This window comes from Coccinella septempunctata, chromosome 3 (genome assembly GCF_907165205.1).
Source record: "Coccinella septempunctata chromosome 3, icCocSept1.1, whole genome shotgun sequence".
NCBI lineage: Eukaryota > Metazoa > Arthropoda > Insecta > Coleoptera > Coccinellidae > Coccinella > Coccinella septempunctata.
This window is the reverse complement of record NC_058191.1, coordinates 16,624,349-16,642,382: the sequence shown is the minus strand read 5'-3', so window position 1 is coordinate 16,642,382 and position 18,034 is coordinate 16,624,349. Positions and strand designations below refer to the sequence as shown.

The 18,034-nt window shown below is 36.6% G+C and overlaps 2 long non-coding RNA genes across 2 annotated transcripts; both read left to right on the top strand.

Annotated features, from left to right (window-relative positions):
* Nucleotides 1–8,948: 8,948 nt before the first annotated feature.
* LOC123309742 lies at nucleotides 8,949–10,140 on the top strand. The gene is made up of 2 exons (XR_006537281.1): nucleotides 8,949–9,248; nucleotides 9,712–10,140. It is a non-coding gene; the product is annotated as an uncharacterized LOC123309742 (long non-coding RNA).
* Nucleotides 10,141–14,775: 4,635 nt separating this feature from the next.
* LOC123310196 lies at nucleotides 14,776–17,230 on the top strand. Its single transcript, XR_006537342.1, has 2 exons — nucleotides 14,776–16,338; nucleotides 16,802–17,230. It is a non-coding gene; the product is annotated as an uncharacterized LOC123310196 (long non-coding RNA).
* The last annotated feature ends 804 nt before the right edge of the window (nucleotides 17,231–18,034 follow it).

Here is an 18,034-nt window from a genome sequence, read left to right as displayed (position 1 = left end):
ACAAGGACTCTGAATGGGAACCAGTTACAGAATTTATGAAGAGAAAGGCGGAAAGGATATTCGACAAAGCCAAACAACATCCAAATGAGGAACTACGAAGATTAGTCGACTACGATCCAACGGAAGAAGCTAGAAGGTCAAGAACCTACCACCGAAGACCTAGAGATCAGTTAAGGATTTAAATGTAACCAAAGAAGAGCTTAACCTATAAAAGCTTTAGGCAGCATACAACTACCAACACGACTATGATCTTGTGAGAGTACAGAAACCATAAGAGTCAACTGGTTAATAGGCAAAATGCCCGGAACCTATGAAGAAGCAGTTAAGGGTTTTTAGTGGGTCTCGAGCTCAGAGAGTGAGAATCCCCATACTGTGCCCCCTCAGCAGAGGGTGTGTCTGTTTGCAGATTTTCCCCCTGCTACACCAAAAAAAAAAAAAAAAAAAAGGTCAAACAATGTCATTTTCAGCCTCCGAGTCTCAAGTGCGACAGGCAACCACGCCCGCCACTGGTGTATGTAGACAGTTTTCGAATGGAGATGCACATGTTGAATTTCAGTTCGAAAGGACCGTGGGGACCTGTGGACTTCAGTTCTACCTAGGGTTAGGCCCCCACAGTTGCTGGCGGTGTGGCAATGAAGGCCACCACAGGGAGGACTGCCGAGGGGAAAGGACGAAATTCTGTTCCAGGTGCGGCCGTGTGGGGGTCCTTTCCAGGGTGTGTTGCGTTAGAGATAGAGGACCAGGGACCGCCAGAACTGCCTCAGGACCGACCGCAACTCCAGGGAGCTGGACAGAGGCCATACTGCCGGACCTCCGCCTGAGGCCCGCCGTACCGCCAACACCGTCAGAACCGTCGCCGCCCACATCGTTGCCGCCCCTACCGAAGTAGAAGGTGAAAATGGATTAGAATTACCGAAAAAAAAATTACCGATTATTAAAATGATACCCTTCCGAAAAATATCTTTTATTGCACCACCGAAATGGTGGATGCGCTAAGCGGAGTAGTAGTCGATTCGTCAAAATATCATTTCAATTCCTTAGGAACTATTGGATCAATTCGAACCAAATCTTGAAACTGCACATAGTTTTCGCATGCATCTCAATATGCAACTCAATTCGAAAACTATGTATAGTTTCAAAATTTGGCTCGAATTGATCCAACAGTTTATGGGAAATTGATATCACACTTTGCCGAATTGACCTCTGAAATCTCAATTCCTATCAGAACTATCGATATGAAATTCAACATGTGCATCTCAATTCGAAAACTCTGTGAAGTTTCAAGATTTGGGTCGAAATGATCAAACGGTTTTTGAGAAATTCATATCACACTTTGCCGAATTGACCACAGAAATCTTAATTCCTATCTGAATTATCGAACTGAATGAAACTCAATACGTATATCTCAGTTCAAAAATTGTGTAGAGTTTCGAGATTTGGATCGAATTTTGATGTTCAATGAATAAAAGATTAAGTTCTATTTATCATGAATTGTTCGATCAAGGAGCAAGGGCGGCTCGTCAGAGGAGTCAAGGGAGGCTAAGCCTCCTCATAAAGCTTAGAGCTAAAATACATTCACTTCTGTCCTGATTTTCAGAAAGTAATTTCTATATAAATTTTCCGAACACCTGAACTAGATATTCAGATAAAAATTAGTTTATTTTTCGGTCCTCCGCTCATAAAAATCCAGCATAACAATCATACAATCCACCGGCTGCGTACGCGTCCGCCGCATCGAACGAATATTTCCTAGTACTGCCTATTCGGACGGACTGACGGAGGCTGTTGGGCCTGCTGCCTCCGTTGAAAGTGTAACTCACGCATACGTTCTCTGGACTCACATACTAGCCGAACAAGAATTCAGCTGACTTACTGTACCATATTCGCCCGTAAAATGTACCAGAGGAGGCACAGCTCCCCTGTTCTCCATTGATTCTTTCGTGCCGTCTTCGACTATATTCGCTTGATCTCCGACGGTAGGTGCGTTGTCCGGCGGTAGTTGTTATGATTTCAATTTTCAATTTGAATGTAACGACTTCGTGGAGAACTGGAACTTCGGGAAATTTGTGATATATTCATGTTAAGATAGGTTGTTTTGTTAGGGCGTTAGGGGTAGGTACTGATACGGATCAAAAAATAAAATGGAATTGAATATTGAGAATTAACTGTACACGTTGTTAAAACCTTTACAAGACCTCCACCAAATTTAATTACACTAAAGTCTACCGAAAATCGTCAGAATAGAAGTTTCAGTGTTGTTTGGTACGATAAATGTGATTGGTTAACTGGATCGATCAAACGGGAAAAATTATTTTGCTGGCTATATTTACTATTTTCTCATCAAACAGAATATCATGGTTCAAAACGGGGTTTTCAGAATTGAAAAATTTACCGCGATCTATCGAAAGGCATAACAAGTAAAAGGAGCATATAGCATCCTCTTGCATTCAAAATCTTAGCACTGACAACTTTTTATTATGTTGAAGAAGTATACTTTATTGACTGATAAGAGTTTGTTCCAACACTCCTCGAAAACTATTAGCCTCCTCAGCTCTCATGACCACGAGCCGCCACTGTCAAGGAGACTCAACTTTCGGAATAATAACTTATGACAAGAATATCCATGAACCTTGACAAGAGCGACTTCGGCAAGTCTGGGAAGAATCGTTTCGGTCCGTCAAAAATGACATATCGGCCTATTTTCCATATCGCATTCGTCCGAAATACGATGCAATGATGAACCCAATAATTAGTACAAATAAAAAACTTTAAAATACTCGAGATTGCGCAGGAAAAAAAGTTCTGATAGGAATTGAGATTTCAGTGGTCTATTCGTCAAAGTGTGATATCAATTCCTCGAAAACTGTTGGATCAATTCGAACCAAATCTTGGAACTGCACATAGTTTTCGAATTTAGATGCACATGTTGAATTTCAGTTGGATAGTTCAGATAGGAATTGAGATTTCAGTGGTCAATTCGGCAAAGTGTGATATCAATTCCTAGAAAACTGTTGGATCAATTCGAACCAAATCTTGAAACTGCACATACTTTTCAAATTGAGATACACATGTTGAATTTCAGTTCGATAGTTCTGATAGGAATTGAGATTTCAGTAGTCGATTCGACAAAATATCATTTCAATTCCTAAGGAACTATTGGATCAATTTGACCCAAATCTTGAAACTGCACATAGTTTTCGAATTGAGATGCACATGTTGAATTTCAGTTCGATAGTTCAGATAGGAAATGAGATTTCAGTGGTCGATTCGTTAAAGTATGATGTCAATTCCTAAGGAACTATTGGATCCATTCGACCCAAATCTCGAAACTGTACACAGTTTTTGAATTGAGATGCACATGTCGAATAACAGTTCGATAGTTCAGATAGGAATTGAGATTTCAGTGATCAATTCGGCAAAGTGTGATATCAATTCCTTGAAAACTGTTGGATCAATTCGAACCGAATCTTGAAACTGCACATAGTTTTCGAATAGAGATGCACATGTTGAATTTCAGATCGATAGTTCTGATAGGAATGGATATTTCAGTAGTCGATTCGAAAAAATATCATTTCAATTCCTAAGGAACTATTGGATCAATTCGACCCAAATCCCGAAACTGTACACAGTTTTCGAATTGAGATAAACATGTTGAATTTCAGTTCGATAGTTCAGATAGGAATCGAGATTTCAGTGGTCAATTCGGCAAAGTGTGATATCAATTCCTAGAAAACTGTTGGATCAATTCGAACCAAATCTTGAAACTGCACATACTTTTCAAATTGAGATACTTATGTTGAATTACAGTTCGATAGTTCTGATAGGAATTGAGATTTCAGTGGTCTATTCGTCAAAGTGTGAAATCAATTCCTCAAAAACTGTTGGATCATGAGGATAAATTCACTGGTCGATTCGGCAAAGTGTGATATCAATTCCTAAAAACTGTTGGATCAATTCGAACCAAATCTCGAAACTGCACATAGTTTTCGAATTGAGATGCACATGTTGAATTTCAGTTCGATAGTTCAGATAGGAAATGGGATTTCAGTTAGGACTTGAAATTGAAAGTTTCCTGCGCAATCTCGAGGATTTTAAAGTTTTTTATTTGTACCAATTATTGGGTTCATCATTGCATCGTATTTCGGACGAATGCGATATGGAAAATAGGCCGATATGTCATTTTTGACGGACCGAAACGATTCTTCCCAGACTTGCCGAAGTCGCTCTTGTCAAGGTTCATGGATATTCTTGTCATAAGTTATTATTCCGAAAGTTGAATCTCCTTGATCGAACAATTCATGATAAATAGAACTTATTCTTTTATTCATTGACCATCAAAATTCGATCCAAATCTCGAAACTCTACACAATTTTTGAACTGAGATATACGTATTGAGTTTCATTCAGTTCGATAATTCAGATAGGAATTAAGATTTCTGTGGTCAATTCTGCAAAGTGTGATATGAATTTCTCAAAAACCGTTTGATCATTTCGACCCAAATCTTGAAACTTCACATAGTTTTCGAATTGAGATGCACATGTTGAATTTCAGTTCGATAGTTCAGATAGGAAATGAGATTTCAGTGGTCGATTCGACAAAATATCATTTCAATTCCTAAGGAACTATTGGATCAATTCGACACAAATCCCGAAACTGTACACATTTTTCAAATTGAGATGCACATGTTAAATTTCAGTTCGATAGTTCAGATAGGAATTGAGATTTCAGTGGTCAATTCGGCAAAGTGTGATATCAATTCCTCGAAAATTGTTGGATCAATTCGAACCAAATCTTGAAACTGCACATAGTTTTCGAATTGAGATGAACATGTTGAATTTCAGTTCGATAGTTCAGATAGGAATTGAGATTTCAGTGGTCAATTCGGCAAAGTGTAGAGAGGCCATACTGCCGGACCTCCGACTGAGGCCCGCCGTACCGCCAACACCGTCAGAACCGTCGCCGCTCACATCGTTGCCACCCCTACCGAAGTAGAAGGTGAAAATGGATTAGAATTACCCAAAAAAAAATTACCGATTATTAAAATGATACCATTCCGAAAAATATCTTTTATTGCACCAACCGAAATGGTGGATGCGCTAACCGGAGTAGTAGTCGATTCGTCAAAATATCATTTCAATTCCTAAGGAACTATTGGATCAATTCGAACCAAATTTTGAAACTGCACATAGTTTTCGCATGCATCTCAATATGCAACTCAATTCGAAAACTATGTACAGTTTCAAAATTTGGCTCGAATTGATCCAACAGTTTATGGGAAATTTATATCACACTTTGCCGAATTGACCTCTGAAATCTCAATTCCTATCAGAACTATCGATATGAAATTCAACATGTGCATCTCAATTCGAAAACTATGTGAAGTTTCAAGATTTGGGTCGAAATGATCAAACGGTTTTTGAGAAATTCATATCACACTTTGCAGAATTGACCACAGAAATCTTAATTCCTATCTGAATTATCGAACTGAATGAAACTCAATACGTATATCTCAGTTCAAAAATTGTGTAGAGTTTCGAGATTTGGATCGAATTTTGATGGTCAATGAATAAAAGAATAAGTTCTATTTATCATGAATTGTTCGATCAAGGAGACTCAACTTTCGGAATAATAACTTATGACAAGAATATCCATGAACCTTGACAAGAGCCTTTTTCTGGGTTTTAACCATGTAGAGAGGTATTGGCTTCTTTGTCATTGTCGATGTCATTCTGGACACCTCAGCGTCTGATATTCCCTGGAATATCAGGTCGTACTTAATCAACGCAATATCAGCGTCGGTTGGTAAATGCCTAATAACGGCATATATCTTCTTCTCCTCCTCCATATGGTAGGTAAAAAATTCTTTACCATGATGCTCGAAGAATGTAGTGATTTTCCTAAAATCATCTACGGTTGACGTGATGATTTTTATACCGTCTTTAACTGTAGTTTTTTTTTTTATAGCAGGGGGAATCTGCGACCGTGAAAACACGGGGCTCTATCTCTCGCCCAGAGGAACCCATTTCTAGGGAACACTGTGGGGTTACTCACTCTCCTGAGTTCGCGACCCACTAAACCTAACCTGCTTTTTGTTGGTTCCGGGCATTTGCCTATAAACCATTTATCCCTTAATCGGTTGATTTCTTCTTGCTCATTGTCGTGCTAGGGTTTTCATGTTCGTCCATTTCGGATATCTCTTCTTAGTATAGTTTTAATAAGTTGTCGTACTCATTTTAATTTCTCCTCAATTGATCTCTCGGTCTCTTTTGTAAATTCTCATTCTTCTTCTGTCTTCCTCCGGATCGTAGTCCACTAGTCTCCTGAGTTCTTCGTTTGGATGTTCCTTCGCTGTTTCGAATAACTTTTCAGCTTTCCTCTTCATAAATTCGGTGATGGTTTCCCACTCCAAATCTCGATATATCTGTTTGTTCCTGACAAACCAAGGCGCATCTATGGCACATCGTAGAAGCTTGGTTTCTGTTGCCTGAATTCATTGTATATGGCTCTTTGCCGCAAATCCCCAAGCACCTGATCCATAAGTCAGTTGCGGTCTAGCAACGGCTTTGATTATTTTCAATTTTCTCTCATTTGACATGTGGCTCTTTCTACCTATCAGCGGGTAGAGCATATTCATCGCTGCCTTGGTTTTGTCAACGGCTTGTTGGATATGGCTTCTCCATGTTAGACCTTTGTCTAGGGTGATACCTAAATATTTTGCTTCGTCTTTCCATTCGATTTCTTCTCCATCTACCTCTAGATTTGTTGTAGTTCTTAGTCTCCTCTTCTGCAGTAATATCGCTTGGCTCTTTTGTCCGTTGAGTTTTATTTTCCATTTAATACACCAGTCATTTATTTCATCTATAGCTTCTTGTAACATTCCTTCTATAATAACTGTAGTTGCACGGTTGTAATTTATCATTTTTGTGTAGAGAGCTTTAGATATCTCTACCCAATCTGAGGTGCCCATCATCGTGATGGGTGGAATTTTATCGAACAATTCATGATAAATAGAACTTATTCTTTTATTCATTGACCATCAAAATTCGATCCAAATCTCGAAACTCTACACAATTTTTGAACTGAGATATACGTATTGAGTTTCATTCAGTTCGATAATTCAGATAGGAATTAAGATTTCTGTGGTCAATTCGGCAAAGTGTGATATGAATTTCTCAAAAACCGTTTGATCATTTCGAGCCAAATCTTGAAACTTCACATAGTTTTCGAATTGAGATGCACATGTTGAATTTCATATCGATAGTTTTGATAGGAATTGAGATTTCAGAGGTCAATTCGGCAAAGTGTGATGTCAATTTCCCATAAACTGTTGGATCAATTCGAGCCAAATTTTGAAACTGTACATAGTTTTCGAATTGAGGTGCATATTGAGATGCATGCGAAAACTATGTGCAGTTTCAAGATTTGGTTCGAATTGATCCAATAGTTCCTTAGGAATTGAAATGATATTTTGACGAATCGACTACTACTCCGGTTAGCTCATCCACCATTTCAGTTTGTGCAATAAGAGATATTTTTCGGAACGGTATCATTTTAATATCGGTAGGAATTGAGATTTCAGACGTCAATTCGGCAAAGTGTGATATCAATTTCCCATAAACTGTTGGATCAATTCGAGCCAAATTTTGAAACTGTACATAGTTTTCGAATTGAGTTGCATATTGAGATGCATGCGAAAACTATGTGCAGTTTCAAGATTTGGTTCGAATTGATCCAATAGTTCCTTAGGAATTGAAATGATATTTTGACGAATCGACTACTACTCCGGTTAGCGCATCCACCATTTCGGTTGGTGCAATAAAAGATATTTTTCGGAACGGTATCATTTTAATAATCGGTAATTTTTTTTTCGGTAATTCTAATCCATTTTCACCTTCTACTTCGGTAGGGGTGGCAACGATGTGGGCGGCGACGGTTCTGACGGTGTTGGCGGTACGGCGGGCCTCAGTCGGAGGTCCGGCAGTATGGCTTCTGTCCTGCTCCCTGGAGTTGCGGTCGGTCCTGAGGCAGTTCTGGCGGTCCCTGGTCCCCTATCTCTAACGCAACACACCCTGGAAAGGACCCCCACACGGCCGCACCTGGAACAGAACTTCGTCCTTTCTCCTCGGCAGTCCTCCCTGTGGTAGCCTTCATTGCCACACCGCCAGCAACTGTGGGGCCCTAACCCCAGGTAGAACTGAAGTCCACAGGTCCCCACGGTCCTTTCGAACTGAAATTCAACATGTGCATCTCAATTCGAAAACTGTGTACATACACCAGTGGCGGGCGTGGTTGCCTGTCGCACTTGAGACTCGGAGGCTGAAAATGACATTGTTTGACCTTAACACTTTGGATTTCTTCAAATAGTGGGACCGATATTAGCCAAGTTGACGGAAATTTTACGGGCGAATGGTTGGTAAATTATTGCTAAGGACTTGAAATTGAAAGTTTCCTGCGCAATCTCGAGGATTTTAAAGTTTTCATTTGTACCAATTATTGGGTTCATCATTGCATCGTATTTCACGACTTGCCGCAGTCGCTCTTGTCAAGGTTCATGGATATTCTTGTCATAAGTTATTATTCCGAAAGTTGTGTCTCCTTGATCGAACAATTCATGATAAATAGAATTTATTCTTTTATTCATTGACCATCAAAATTCGATCTAAATCTCGAAACTCTACACAATTTTCGAACTGAGATATACGTATTGAGTTTCATTCAGTTCGATAATTCGGATAGGAATTAAGATTTCTGTGGTCAATTCTGCAAAGTGTGATATGAATTTCTCAAAAACCGTTTGATCATTTCGACCCAAATCTTGAAACTTCACATAGTTTTCGAATTGAGATGCACATGTTGAATTTCATATCGATAGTTCTGATAGGAATTGAGATTTCAGAGGTCAATTCGGCAAAGTGTGATATCAATTTCCCATAAACTTGTAACGATACGATCGTTACAATTTTTTCTTTTTGAAATTCAAATTTATTCATTACATATTTGTTGTACCGCCACTGCATTTGTACGTGTATCGAAGAATTCAGATTTGCAGATGGGCGCATGTTTTCAATCTGATAAGATATTAATCGGTTATTCGAAGATTTTATTCTTTCTTTTCTGCTTTGTCTGGTGAATGAAATAAGTCATCAGAGTTGAGTTCTTGATATAGATATTTTTTGGTATTAAATTTTGAGATTTAGTTAGTATTTCATAGTTTCTATTGGTTTAGTGAAACTCAATTAAAAATTGAGGTAAGATGCCTTTATATTTTAAAATATATATATTTTTTTTTTTGTTTTTACAATCTCCTCTGCCCAACAAAGATTTTTTTTTTTCAAACGAAATTCGATTCATCCTTGCCGTTCAGGTTCATTTTCATTCGCTTCAAAATCAATTTTTTTATAGATTTCATTATTCAGATCATTTTCATATTCAAAATCTCACGCCATATAAAATAAATCTTCACTAAAGTGTTCCCTTCAATTCAATTCACTCATTAAAAATTTTTCATTCCATATTCATAATTCAATGTAACGGTTAAAATCAGTTCCAATTTTATTTGCTAGATTATTATTATTTTATTTTTGAAAAATGGCTGTCGATTCACATATGTAATTTTTTATACTTGAGTACACAACTTTTTATGCGAAACATGGACGGCAAGGACAATAGTATGTTCTACTGAACGGTCTCTGAAAGAAATTAATTTTACAGTTTTTGGGTGAAGCCCAGATTTTCGATTTATATTTCCAAGTTGAACTTCGTTGACCAACATCCAACTTCGAAGAATCAATCACACCTGAAAACTGTGGTGATCAGAACCTGGAAATCCTTATATGGTGCTGTGTACAGTATCGTACCAAATCAGATGGTTCTTCCTGCATAGGAGCACTTCACCTGGATTTTAATTGCTAATGGAAGTATTCTGTTATATATTTTGTTATTTCATTCGATATCCAATTTATATAATTTCGTATGCTCTATTTCATTTTGCATTTGAGATATTGCGCTTCGAAGCTATTCATAATAATTTTCATTGTTTAAATCCAATTGTAAGCAGCTATTTTTCAATATTTCACTCTTAACTTTTTATTCTAATTTGAGCAATTTAGTCTATCTTATTAATAAATCTCTGAAAGTGGATAAATTTGTTTTTGTGTGGGAACCAAAGCCTTCGAAATTGCTTTCTATTTTGAAAATAGGTTCCGGGCTAGCTACAACCTATTAACCCCGACCACCTCTCCGACTGAAGCTAGTAACTAACAGATCTCTGAAGAGAGGAAAAACACTTAATTGGTTTCACAATTTTTGGCGCCCAACGTGGGGCAAATTTTTCGTATTTTGCATCCTTTGTTAAAATTTCTGCAATTTTGAAGGCTCCTCACACAATCACATATCCATAGGTATCTTTTTCACATTGCAAAAGATAGCACGACAAGCGATTATCTCAGCTGGTATTTGTCTCCACAACATTCTTCACTTTAGTCTTCATTATGGTTAAATTAAATCCAAATCATTTGAGAAGTTTCGAACTAACCTATGAAATATCAATAAGAGGTATTGTTCCCCCCACTACTGTTCAGGAAAAACGGAAAGTTTTAAGAGGTCTTTTATCTCAGGAAAATTCCGACAGGAGTTTTGTTGAGATATCAGACACATATAAGTTTGATGAGAATGTTAAAGAAATTGGTGACACTTTAAATGACATTGAAGCTTTGCTGCAACATCTTAGTGATAAATCTTCTGATGATGATAAAAAGTTGGAGTCTAGAATAACTCACGCGACAGGGCGAATTTCGAGGTTGTTCGCACAATCAGAATCTGAAAACAATGTTAAACAAGAACTTTTGAAAAGAGTATTAATTTTGGAAGCGGATCTTTCTGATAGGCATGTTAATAGAGATCCAATTGTTCAATCGCCATCTCATTCATCACAAAATAACAATCCATTACAATCATCAACTCCAACTCATCATAGTGCAGCAGGTTTCTCGGTGCCTACTAAAAAGGTCCCAGTTTATAAATGGGGTATAAAGAAATTTTCTGGAAAAGAAGATTTATTATCTTTTTTAGAATTGATTGACTCGTTAAAATCCTCAAGGGGTTGTGATAATGCCGATCTTTTTGATTCAGCTGCCGATCTTTTTGAAGGTGATGCTTGGACGTGGTGGCATAATAACTTTCTGAAGAATAGATTTAGTGATTGGTCTGATCTAGTTTCTAAACTAAAGTCGACTTTTCTTCATAGTAGTCATGATGAAATTAAGTTAGCCGAGATCAAGTCAAGAAAGCAATCAATTAGAGAATCAGTAACTATGTTCATCACAGATATGGAATGTCAATTCAATAGATTAAATTCTCACCTTCTGAAAAGGAGATTGTTGGAATCATAAAAAATAATTTATTACCGATTATGTGAAAGCTTTAGTTTTTCAGGATGTTGAGACTATTACGGATTTAACTTCCCTTTGTAAAAAGGTTGAAGATGTTCTGTCACTCAATCTTCCTTCAGGTCCTAGAAGGACTATTGTCTCCGCAATTTCTTCTAATGTAAAATGCTGGAATTGTAATATGTCAGGGCATGTTTTTTCGGATTGTCAAAAAGAAATGAGGAAGTTTTGCTATTTATGCGGAAAAGTTGATTTTACCAAACGTAACTGCCCTAACTGTTCAAAAAACGCGAGCAGGTACTGCAATCAGGCAGACGTTGCAGGACCTTCGGGAGAAAAAGCAAAGCCTGCCAACAAAGTTCAGAACGGGACCAAGTAATTCATATAGATTTCGAGTCTGAAAGGAGAGGGTGGCGTGAATGGCTCATCACAGTTGAAAATTTTTATGGTAACAAAGTTATACCAACAAAACCACCTCTTTCGGACTTGAAGTCTTCAAAATGTCATCCTGTTGAGATGAGTCCAGTTTTGGCTAATAAATTTGGTGATAATCGTCCTTACATATCGGTTAAAGTATTCAATGATTCGGTAACAGCTTTGTTGGACAGTGGGAGCAACGTTTCAATCCTGGGTAATTCGGCTCTCTTTTTGTTGAAGAAATATAATTTGTCCTTGAATTATGATGTATCTGTTCAGGTCTCGACAGCAGATGGACAAGAGCAGAACACACTAGGTTTTATTCATGTTCCTATTTGTTTAGAGGGTACATCGAAAACGATAAAACTTTTGGTTGTTCCTTCTATTACGCACAAATTAATTTTGGGGATGGACTTTATCCGATGTTTTGAACTGTCCATAGATTTTAGGGATAATTCATTCAATTCAGAAATGTTGAATATTTCTGCGATTCGTGCTATACATGGCACTGAATCTCTGACTAAAGAGCAAAAAGCTCAACTCGATAGTGTTGTCAATTTGTTCGAGAATATCAGCCCTAAAGATAAAATTGGTAAAACTCATTTATACACCCATCACATAGACACCCAGGGTTCGAAACCAATAAAGCAGAGGCAATATCCTTTGTCTCCAGCTATGTTGAAGATTTTGAATAATGAGGTAGACGAGATGTTGAAATTGGACATAATCAGACCGGTAACTGAATGTTCTCCGTGGTTAAGTCCTTTGTGGTTAGTCAAAAAGAAGGACGGTTCATATAGGGTGTGCTTCGACGGTCGTAAGTTAAATTCTATCACGTTGCCGGATAGTTATCCTATGCCCTTAATAGATTCTATTATCAGCAAAGTTCGAGATGCACAATATCTTTCCTCGTTAGATTTGAAACAAGCCTTCTTCCAAATTCCTTTAGACGAAGAATCTCAATTGAAAACAACTTTTGCTATTCCTGGTAGAGGTCTCTTCTGCTTTAAAGTTGTATGTTTCGGTTTGAATAATAGCGCCCAAGCTATGTGTAGGTTAATGGATAGAGTTATAGGTCCTTCATTGGAACCTTATGTATTTTATTATATTGATGATATTATTGTAGTAACCCCAGATTTCGAAACTCATATTCGTGTGTTGAAAGAACTGTACTCAAAGCTTAGTAACGCTAACTTGACTGTTAATTTCGATAAATGTAAATTTTGTCGGTCTTCATTGAATTTCCTTGGTTTTGTTGTGGATAAGGATGGGCTGAGAACAGATCCCGATAAAGTTCAAGCAGTATTAGAATATCCCACTCCTACAAATACTACTCAAGTCAGACGATTAATTGGTTTAATTGGGTATTACAGGAGATTTTTGGAGAATAGCTCAACAATCTGCGCTCCTATCACCGATCTTCTCAAAGGAAGAAAGAAGGGGCAACCTATTGTTTGGACAACGGAGGCCGATGAAGCATTCACAAACATTAAGAAAATGTTGACTACTGCTCCAATACTTGCCAGTCCTGACTTCTCAAAACGTTTCTTCGTTGCTGCTGATGCTAGTAATTATGGAGTAGGAGGAGTTTTATTCCAGGAAGAAAATGGCTTTGAGCATCCTATAGCTTACTGTAGTAAGTCCCTTAACAAATGCCAAAGAAATTATACCACTACAGAGAAGGAACTATTGGGTATAGTTTTCTCTATCGACAAATTCAGACCTTACATTGAAGGTACTGAATTTACTGTTATCACTGATCATTCATCCTTAAAGTGGTTGAATTCGATGAAGGATCCATCTCCACGTTTAGCCAGATGGATAACAAAGTTGTCACAACATAAGTTTGATATCGTCCATAGAAGCGGCTCTCTCAATAAGGTGGCAGATTCTCTATCCAGAATTCCGGAAAGCCATAAAGACGAGATTGCTGTGCTGGATCTGAAGGATATGAAAACTGACACTTGGTATCGACGGATGCTGTGTGAAGTCCAGAAAAATCCTCAAAAGTATCCTGATTTCAAAGTAGAAGGTGAAGTTTTATACAAACATATACTTCCTCAATCTAGACTTTGTGACGATTCTCCAGAGTGGAAAATTGTCATTCCAAGTCCTCATAGGAAAGAAGTCATGAATATGTATCATGATGATCCTCTTGCTGCTCATTTGGGTATTTATAAAACATTGTCACGTATATCACAACTATATTATTGGCCAAGAATGAGGAAACACGTGAGAAACTATATTTTGAACTGTAAAGTCTGTGCTTCTTGTAAAAGTAGTAATCTTCCTCAGGCAGGACTTATGGGCAAAAATAGGGACATACGTTTTCCATTTCAATTAATATCGGCTGATTTATTAGGACCTTATCCTAGATCGAAAAGCGGCAATAGATATCTTTTAGTAGTAACTGACTGGTTCACTAAATTTGTCTTCATACATCCCTTAGCGAAAGCAACTAGTAAGTCTATCGTGAAATTCCTAGAATATAATGTATTTTTGATATTCGGAGTACCTCAAATTTTCGTTGCCGATAACGGACCTCAGTTTATTTCTAGTGAATTCAAAAATTTGATGAATAAATATAAAGTACAGAAAATTTGGTTCAATGCTCGATATTTTCCACAGGCGAACCCAACTGAAAGAGTTAATAAGACTATTGTAACTGCTATAAGATCTTATATACGGGATGATCACAAACTCTGGGACGAAAATATCCATCAAATAGCACAAGCTATTCGCCTGGCTAAACATGAGGTCACTAAGTTATCCCCTTCATATTTATGTTTTATGAGGAACGTCCCAACTGATGGTTCATTCTATGGAAAGATTTCGGAAAGAGATAATAATTTCATAGAAATTTCTAGGAATGTATTAGACCCCGAAGTTCAGCTTAAAGTCCCTGAACTACTCGAGGATGTCAGAAAGCGGTTGTTGCATTCGCATGAATTAAATAAGGGTAGATATAATTTAAGACGTAGGGATGTCAGATTCCGAGTGGGAGACAGGGTTTGGAAGAAGAATTTTATGTTATCCAATGCAGCTAATGATTTTTCCTCTAAATTAGCACCTAAGTATATTCCTTGTGTTGTTCATAGAGTTCTTTCACCCTTGGTATACAATTTGAGGGATCTCAATGGAAATGACTTGGGTAATTTTCATGTTAGCCATTTGAAGTTAGATATTAGTGATAGTGGCACTGATGATCAGAACGACAATTATTAGTACCTAATATAATTTTCATTTTTTTTAATTAGTTCATATTTTTTGTGTGTTGAGGTCATTTATTTGATTTTCAGCTTAGTGTTTTATTTTTTTTATTTTTGAATTTTCTCAATTGATAAACTTGGACGGACAGATTTAGCTGGGGCTCTCAGTTAAATATTGAATTCCCAGATTTTCGGTTATTTTGGCGTAGAGATTATGCATTGAGTATGTAAGTGAGTTTATAACTTGCATAAATATTCTGTCTGTCCGAAATTTGTCAGAAGCGATTGATTACTATTCAGTGTATTTTTGGATAGATTTTTCAGCTGCTTTTGTTTAAATTCACAATATTTTCAGATTTTCTCGTTTTGTAATTGATTCGAATAGATTAGCTCCAATAATTTTACCTTATGTAGTATTTTGAGTGTGAGATAGTATCTCACTGGCGCCCAACTTTAGTTTTTTTTTTTTTGTTCTTTCTACCTTTTAATGTCGTTCGGATCTGATGTCCTATTTTGTCGTGGGTTATAAATTATAATGAAAAGGGAGGTAGGGAGGAGAGTCAGGTTGGTTGTGTATAGTTTCTTGAAGCTATATACTGCCAACCTTGAACTGTTCACTGAGTGGTTAATTTTAGAACTTTTTCAAACCAAATTAAAGAAGAACCGTAGAACTGTTCTCTTTTTAGCTACTCATATCATTGAGAGGTATCCATCATGAAATATCCTTGAATTATTTGTGATTCGTTGTTGTAATTGTATATTTTGTTCAGAAATCTGGTGTGGGGACAAATATCTTTTATATATTGTAATGCCCATAAGTAATATATTTTTTTATTTGGACTGAAGAGGATACAGACACAAACTTCCTGTAGCGCACTGTCCAATAGGTTTGCTGACCATCTAGCATTCCATTAATTTCTATTTCAATATTTAAAAATTAATTAAAATTTTTTCCACTTTCAGGGTTTTATGCACTGATTTTTTTTTTTTTTTTTTTGGTGGGTAGAGGAGATGTGTAACGATACGATCGTTACAATTTTTTCTTTTTGAAATTCAAATTTATTCATTACATATTTGTTGTACCGCCACTGCATTTGTACGTGTATCGAAGAATTCAGATTTGCAGATGGGCGCATGTTTTCAATCTGATAAGATATTAATCGGTTATTCGAAGATTTTATTCTTTCTTTTCTGCTTTGTCTGGTGAATGAAATAAGTCATCAGAGTTGAGTTCTTGATATAGATATTTTTTGGTATTAAATTTTGAGATTTAGTTAGTATTTCATAGTTTCTATTGGTTTAGTGAAACTCAATTAAAAATTGAGGTAAGATGCCTTTATATTTTAAAATATATATATTTTTTTTTTTGTTTTTACAATCTCCTCTGCCCAACAAAGATTTTTTTTTTTCAAACGAAATTCGATTCATCCTTGCCGTTCAGGTTCATTTTCATTCGCTTCAAAATCAATTTTTTTATAGATTTCATTATTCAGATCATTTTCATATTCAAAATCTCACGCCATATAAAATAAATCTTCACTAAAGTGTTCCCTTCAATTCAATTCACTCATTAAAAATTTTTCATTCCATATTCATAATTCAATGTAACGGTTAAAATCAGTTCCAATTTTATTTGCTAGATTATTATTATTTTATTTTTGAAAAATGGCTGTCGATTCACATATGTAATTTTTTATACTTGAGTACACAACTTTTTATGCGAAACATGGACGGCAAGGACAATAGTATGTTCTACTGAACGGTCTCTGAAAGAAATTAATTTTACAGTTTTTGGGTGAAGCCCAGATTTTCGATTTATATTTCCAAGTTGAACTTCGTTGACCAACATCCAACTTCGAAGAATCAATCACACCTGAAAACTGTGGTGATCAGAACCTGGAAATCCTTATATGGTGCTGTGTACAGTATCGTACCAAATCAGATGGTTCTTCCTGCATAGGAGCACTTCACCTGGATTTTAATTGCTAATGGAAGTATTCTGTTATATATTTTGTTATTTCATTCGATATCCAATTTATATAATTTCGTATGCTCTATTTCATTTTGCATTTGAGATATTGCGCTTCGAAGCTATTCATAATAATTTTCATTGTTTAAATCCAATTGTAAGCAGCTATTTTTCAATATTTCACTCTTAACTTTTTATTCTAATTTGAGCAATTTAGTCTATCTTATTAATAAATCTCTGAAAGTGGATAAATTTGTTTTTGTGTGGGAACCAAAGCCTTCGAAATTGCTTTCTATTTTGAAAATAGGTTCCGGGCTAGCTACAACCTATTAACCCCGACCACCTCTCCGACTGAAGCTAGTAACTAACAGATCTCTGAAGAGAGGAAAAACACTTAATTGGTTTCACAATTTTTGGCGCCCAACGTGGGGCAAATTTTTCGTATTTTGCATCCTTTGTTAAAATTTCTGCAATTTTGAAGGCTCCTCACACAATCACATATCCATAGGTATCTTTTTCACATTGCAAAAGATAGCACGACAAGCGATTATCTCAGCTGGTATTTGTCTCCACAACATTCTTCACTTTAGTCTTCATTATGGTTAAATTAAATCCAAATCATTTGAGAAGTTTCGAACTAACCTATGAAATATCAATAAGAGGTATTGTTCCCCCCACTACTGTTCAGGAAAAACGGAAAGTTTTAAGAGGTCTTTTATCTCAGGAAAATTCCGACAGGAGTTTTGTTGAGATATCAGACACATATAAGTTTGATGAGAATGTTAAAGAAATTGGTGACACTTTAAATGACATTGAAGCTTTGCTGCAACATCTTAGTGATAAATCTTCTGATGATGATAAAAAGTTGGAGTCTAGAATAACTCACGCGACAGGGCGAATTTCGAGGTTGTTCGCACAATCAGAATCTGAAAACAATGTTAAACAAGAACTTTTGAAAAGAGTATTAATTTTGGAAGCGGATCTTTCTGATAGGCATGTTAATAGAGATCCAATTGTTCAATCGCCATCTCATTCATCACAAAATAACAATC